This window comes from Myotis myotis, unplaced genomic scaffold, assembly GCF_014108235.1.
Source record: "Myotis myotis isolate mMyoMyo1 unplaced genomic scaffold, mMyoMyo1.p scaffold_m19_p_16, whole genome shotgun sequence".
In the NCBI taxonomy this organism is placed as follows: Eukaryota; Metazoa; Chordata; class Mammalia; order Chiroptera; family Vespertilionidae; genus Myotis; species Myotis myotis.
The window spans coordinates 28,493,694-28,500,845 of NW_023416320.1; positions in this window are offsets into that span (position 1 = coordinate 28,493,694).

Below are 7,152 nucleotides of genomic sequence, written 5' to 3' on the forward strand. Positions count from 1 at the left end.
ATTGGGTCTCTCCCAGTCCCAAACCCTACCTGCCAGAATCCTGGGCCAAAAATACAACTCAAGCCCTAGCTGGCTTGGCTCAGTGGATAGAGCATTGGCCTGCAGACTGAAAGGTCCCCGGTTCGATTCTGGTCAAGGGCACATGCCCGGGTTGCAGGCTTGATCCCCAGTGTGGGGCTTGCAGAAGGCAGCCAATCAATGATTCTCACTCATCATTGATGTTTCTATCTCTCTCTCCTTCTCCCTTCCTCTCTGAAATCAATAAAAATATATTTTAAAAAAGCCACAGAAACTCTAACCATGTCACTGTCCTGCTTAAAACCTATCGACGCCTCCTCACTGAGCAAGCAGCACTTTCTAACTGGTGTTCACTGGGATGTTAAATGTGCTGCAAGGAAAATTCTGCATGGAATGTTGGATAAACCAATTTAAACAGAGTTCTTTACTGCTCAGGGCTCTTAATATACAAATGAACATTTTGACTCTTTAAGACAGTGGTTCAGTTCCTCATGTTGTGGTGACCCCCAATTTCATTGTTACAAATTGAACCTAATTAAAGCATAGTGATTAATCACAAAAACAATATGTAATTATATATGTGTTTTCCGATGGTCTTTGGCGACCCCTGTGAAAGGGCCATTGGACCCCCAAAGGGGTCGCGACCCACAGGTTGAGAATCGCTGCTTTCAGAGGAAATACAGAATGTGGCACTTCCCAAATCCAACCAAACATGGACACTGTGGGTAGTTCATATGCCAATCAAACCTTTTGAGAAACAGTCCCCTGTAGATATTGCCAGAAATCCAAATTCATGGGAAATGCATTTAACTCTACATCCCCAATCAAAGAATTAGTTTCTCTTTTGATGCTGCCCACAACGCTTGTTCTTGGCTGGATGTCTCCTTTCCCCTTGCAACACAGCCTGGGCACGGGAGGAAAAAGTAAGTTTGAGAGTCAAAAAGATTGGCCTCGGAATTTCAACTACTTACGAGATGTGTGAGCTCAGGTTAGTTTCTTCAGTTCCTTTGAGTCTCTTTTTCTTTATCATTAAAGTCGATATAAAATCTACCTCATATGAATCTTTTTATTAAATTATATGCCATCTATAAGGTAAAGAGCAGTTGACCAGCCCATTGAAACTATTCAATAAATGCTATTTCTACTTAGGTTTGAACTTTCAGGAGATCTGAGCAGGAAGGCCACAGCGCCAACTGTTTGCTTCAGCCTCCTCGCTGAATACTCACTGAGTCTCTTGTGTACAAGGATCTTGAGAAAACTGAGCGTTATCCATCTGATGCCCATAGGAAGTAAAGTGCAGGCTTCAGGTGGCCCTCTCCTGTGTCATCCAGGAGACTTCACTGCGTGCCAGAGAGGACTTCCTGCCAAGGCTCCAACGATGCATTTAGATAAACATTGTTTGCATTTTGTATTACATAATGTGAACATATCTGGCCCTGGCCTTGTGTCAAACATTTTTTTACCACCCCCCGCCCCCCCGAATTTATTACTGAAACAAGTGGTAGGTTTTTTGTTTGTGTATGAATAATAGTATGGTTTTTGGAGCTGTGCTAGTCACTACTTTTTATTTTAAAAATTTTCATGAAAGACATTTAGGAAAAAACTCTACAAATTTTAAGAAAAATGTGAACAAAGTGTGATGTATTTAAAAAGGCGTGGGATATTCATTGAGGAGATGTAAAGTTTCCCTACATATTAATGTGTTGTAAAAAATCTAGAAAAATGCTTGATAAAATATGCAGAGCAAGCAGTAGATAAGACAATTTCTAGGAACAATTTAAAAATGAGGACTCTCCAATGCTTTCACTTCTCTGTTATGCTGCAGTTTCTCAGTAGATGGCACCCTTCTCCTACCTTCAAAGCTTTTAATCACACTAAGGTGTAATGGGCTGACAATCCAATTACAACAGTTACCAAATCCTCTTTGGGTCTTGGCTAATCACCTACATACGACCCTATGCCACCTACACTACATTGCAATAGAACGGATTTCATGGTTAGGCCAATATTTTAACTACAGTAAAGAAATTTACTCCTATATTTTACTTTAATGTATTTGCAAAATTCAGTTCTTCCATTCATCTCTTGCTGATTTAGAACCCTAGTCCCAAATATTGTCATCTTTCCAATATTCTAACTTCACCTTAGGCCTCTTACACTCGGCAGCTGGCCCAGCTACTATTTTATCAAGAAGATCAAGCCATTCACTTTTTTTTGTCAGACTGGCAAAAAAATACATTTTTTGATGTGTCACAGAATTTTAGTAATTAGTTTATGTGTGTCATGAGATGAAAAGTGATGCCCTAAACCTTTGCTTTAGATGGCCCCAAGAGAGTCTCCACTACATGGAGGAGGGAGAGAGAGAGAGAGAGAGAGAGAGAGAGAGAGAGAGAGAGAGAGAGAGGTGGCAATGATGGAGCACAGATGCCAGTAACAGAGGTACACTCTTACACTCTTCAGGCTTAAAGCTTTGTCTAGGCAGGATCTTTGGCAGTGGTTCAAATGCCCAAAGAGTTGGATGAAATAAATATACCAGATGAGTTTTTGAGGGAGTTGTATTGCCAAAGCAAACAGAGATCAGGGTTGAAAGAGTCAGCAATCATTCACACCTCTAGTTTGAGGCTGTACGATCTGTGCAGTCTTGAAGAAGGATGTAGCCTGCGAAGCTTACCTCAGATGTGGTCTTGGAAACAATCAAATAACAAAGAGCCCTCCAGGGCCTTGGAGGGCAAAGGCAAGGAGACACTTCCCAGAGGAGAACCAGGCAGGACCACCTGAGAAAGGGAGTCCCTGTGATTTCTGTTCAGGATTACACCTCTATGGACCATCACTGTGCTACCTCTGCACCCCTCCTGCTTTTGAATGGAAAGTCCTTTCTTCTTCTTCTTCTTCTTCTTCTTCTTCTTCTTCTTCTTCTTCTTCTTCTTCTTCTTCTTCTTCTTCTTCTTCTTCTTCTTCTCCTTCTCCTTCTCCTTCTCCTTCTCCTTCTCCTTCTCCTTCTCCTTCTCCTTCTCCTTCTCCTCCTCCTCCTCCTCCTCCTCCTCCTCCTCCTCCTCCTCCTCCTCCTCCTCCTCCTCCTCCTCCTCCTTCTCTTTCTCCTCCTTCTCTTTCTCCTCTTCCTTTCTCTTTCTTCTCTCCCTCTCTGTGGCTATTCTGCTTCCGTGCACCATTCATTGTATATTGACTGTGATCGGCATAAATCAGTTACCTTTCACCTTCTTGGTCATCAAGCCATGGAGAGGCATACCTGGGTCTGATGGGGAGTGTGCCGCACAAGAAATTCTGGACTTTGTGAAGCAAGCAGTGACTGAGCAGGGCTTTGCATGCAGCTGGTCTGGGGTTGTGTCTAATAAGAAGAGGATGCATAGATACTTGGGGAAGTAGACTGTGGCGGAAACCATAAGCTGACACCCAACATCTGCTCTTACCTTTTCCCACTGTAAAAGAACCTGTGGTCTTTAGCTGGCTGGTGACAGTGTGAAATGGAGACCATACCACCAGCATCTTTTGCAGGTCGATTTAGTCATGTAACTAATTCTGGCCAATAGGGTGTGCTGTTCATGGGGTGTTTAGTGTTCTTGGATTGTCATTAAAGCATGTAGAGGTGCCTTCTGACCTCTGGGTTCTTGTGGGCTGGAATGTGGGCATCATGGCTGAAGTGTCAGTGCTTAGGGTGGACTGTGCTCGTCAGTGATGTTTGGACTGTAAGCCACCCATAGCAAACGCACAGAGGAGCTTGGGTCTCTGACAAACCTGCACAACCACCTCCGGGCTTTTAGTTTTTTAAATTTATTTTTTTTAATTAAAAAACTTTTAATAACATTTACATTCAATATTATTTTGTGTTAGCTTCAGGTCTACGACATACAATATCCCCCTGATATTTCCAGTACCCAATGGGCACTATACATAGTTATTACAGTATTACTGACTGCATTTCCTATGCTGTATTTCACATCTCCATGACTATTTGTAATTACCAATCTGTACTTCTCAATCCCTTCATCTTTTTCACCCAGTCTTCCAAGCCCCCTCCCCTCTGGCAACCATCAGTCTATTCTCTGCATCTATGAGTCTGTTTCTGTTTTGTTGTTTTGTTTGTTCATTTATATTGTTCTTTAGATTCCACATATAAGTGAGTCATATAGTATTTGTTTTCCTCTGACTGGATTAGCATATGACCCTCTTCGTTCATCCATGCTCTTGCAAATGACAAAACTTCATTCTCATTTATGGCTGAGTAATATTCCATTGTATATACGGGGGGGGGGAGGGGCAAAAGTAGGTTTACAGTTGTTTGTCTGGAAAAGAATAATTAATAAATAATAATGCAAGAATGAACTCTGTGTTCTGTGTACTCATAACTGTAAACCTACTTTGCCCACACCTGTATGTACCACAGCTTTTCAAAAACCTCAGAGAGAAATACACTTCCACTTTCTTGAAGCCCTTGTTACCTTGGCGTTTCCGGGTATCCCAGCTGGATGTAATGCTCACTAGCAGAGTGAGCAAGACTTGATGCAGAAAGATGAGCTGGGCAACTATTGCAGTGGCAGGGGACAGGTGACAGGAGCCTGAACTAAGGCAGTAGCAGTGGGGAAGGTGAGGAAAACCTGCTAGTGATGGTTGAGAGGCTGAGTGGACTGGATTTGATTACTAATGGGTAGGCAGGTGAGAGATGAAGTGACAGCAGAGTAGAGCTTTATACCTGGGTTTCTGGCTTGGACGCCTTGGGGGAAGCATGGAGGAGGAGCTGTGGGCATGGTGAGGAGTCCCTGAGGGAATCTAAAAAGTGAGAATTCCAAGGAGAGAACCTTTGAGAACATTAATAATTTGAGGAGGGAGCAGGGGAAGAGGCGGGTAGGCAGATGACACCAGGACCAAGAGCAGCGAGGTTAATAATGTCACTCACGAGAAGTAAATTAAGATGAAGAATGAAATCCCAGGGATATTTTCATAAAAGTCACTGTGATGGATAGATGTGGAAGCCAGGTGGCTTAGGAGTCAATGGGAGGTGAGGAAATGGACACATGACTGTAGGCTGCATTTTAAATGATGTTACTCATGGAGAGGAGAGTGGTTGCCAGAGTGGGATGGACGTTTTTGTAAAGTTTATTTATTTTTAAGTTTCACATGGCCTGTAGTATGCTTATGGGACTCAGGGCGCAGCTCCTGGTGGTGAGGTTGAGATATGGGAGAGGGGACCTCTGAGGAGGCGCTGCCCAGGGGGAGGATCAGTCTGAGCAAGTTCATTGCTTTTTCTGAGGCTCAGAAAAAGAAGGGAGGTGGAGGCAGAAATAAGGGCTTTGAAAATATTAATTTGGGGGACTGAGGGAGTTTATATTTTTCAGCTTCAATTTTCTTGGTGAGGAAGGAGAGAAGGTTACCCTTGGGATAAAGTAGATGATGGGACAGTGGTGGGTTTGAGAAGAAGGTCTGAAAGGTCACCGCGGGGAAACAGGAGAAACAGCCCAGGGGTGACAGGTCTACCTGCCTCCGCATGCTAGCCAGTGGTCGCCTTTATACAATGCAATGATCAAGACCAGTGTGAGGCGAACCAGTGAAGGCCTAGGCCTTGAAACAATAGCTGGTGACATTGAGCTGAGCTTTCCTACCTCTACTGTCACTGCTTCAGTTAGTGCTGATCCGCAGGAAGGACATCTTGGTACACGTGTACTGCAAGGGCACAGATGACAGAGCCTTCACCACACCACCCTGCAAGCAGCCTTCCCAAGGGATGAGCACCAAGGACGGGTGCACTTGTTATTGGTTTGATTTCCAATTTGATAGCAAGTTTCTAGGGGTGGGGGGAGACGAATCCAGGCCACAGGCCCTCCAGGCTCTCTTCAATGGCCCAGTTGTGGCCTATTCACTGGCAGCAAAGGGAAACTGTTCAGCTACTGAGGGATAGGTGGATAAACCCAAAATAGGTCACTGCCTGGAAATGTTGAAGATGCCTAGACTGCCATTGTACCTCTTCACCCAACCATTTTGTATGGAATGTTTTGCTTCTCATCAGCTTTTGTTTGGTGATCCAAATTCTGTCATGTTTCTGTCAAGTGCTGACTCTTAGAGGTTGGAATTAAGTTGTTTGTTTGTTGTTGTTGTTTTTAAAGCATTTCCAATTCATCTTACTTCTAGGATTCTAAATGATTTTAGTTGACAAACTGTGACTACCTCAGCATTGAGACACTGAGGAGTATATGGATCCTCTGTGGCCTGGATTTCCTTTTCTATCTTGGCATAGATGGAATGTTTGTGTCCTTCCACCCCCAAATTAATATGTTGAAGCCGAGTGTGATGGTATTTGGAGGCGGAGCCTTGGGGAATTAGGGTGAGATTAGATGATAAGGGTGGGGTACTCCTGATGGGATTAGTGGCCTTATAGGAGAAGTAAGAGCCCGATCTCTCTCTCCATGCCTACAGACCGAGGAAAGACCCCGTGAAGACACAGTGGGAAGAGGGCCATCTGCAATGAGCTCTCGCCAAAAACTGCATCAGCTAGCACCTTGATGTTGGACGTCCAGCTTCCAGAACTGTGAGAAAATAAATTTCTGTGGTTTAAGTCACCCAGTCTGTGGTCATTTGTAATGGCAGCCAGAGTTGACTAGGATAGCATCACAATGTAAAAACCAAACAACCAATGAAACAAACAAACAAAGGAAGTACATGGTCACAGATTTTTACCCAGCCAAGGTCCTTCTAATACTACTAGTAAGAATCCTCCTTAGTTCTTGAGCAGCAGGGCAACTATACAATGCCATCCTTAGAGGGTAGAGGGCCCAAACCTGGCATACAGCCCTTGTCTTTTAGCCTTCCATTTCTTAAGGCTTATGTAGGCTCTTAATCATAGCATCATTAGGGTTAAATTTCAGATGGAAAATTGTATGAAACACATGCTGAGTACACTTGCTCTCAAGTGGTATTAAATCACCTTGTTATTTATTAGCCTCTAGAATGCTCTAATTTACATGTGGTCTCTCCTCCTTGGGGTACTTCAAGTAAATCTGAATTTGTTTATACGATTTTATGGGTACTATAAAACCACAATTGAATTTCAGGCCTTTGTAGTCATCCAGCCTTGCAAGATGCTCTCCAATTAGAAATAATTGCTGTTAATGCTGTTATGAGTGG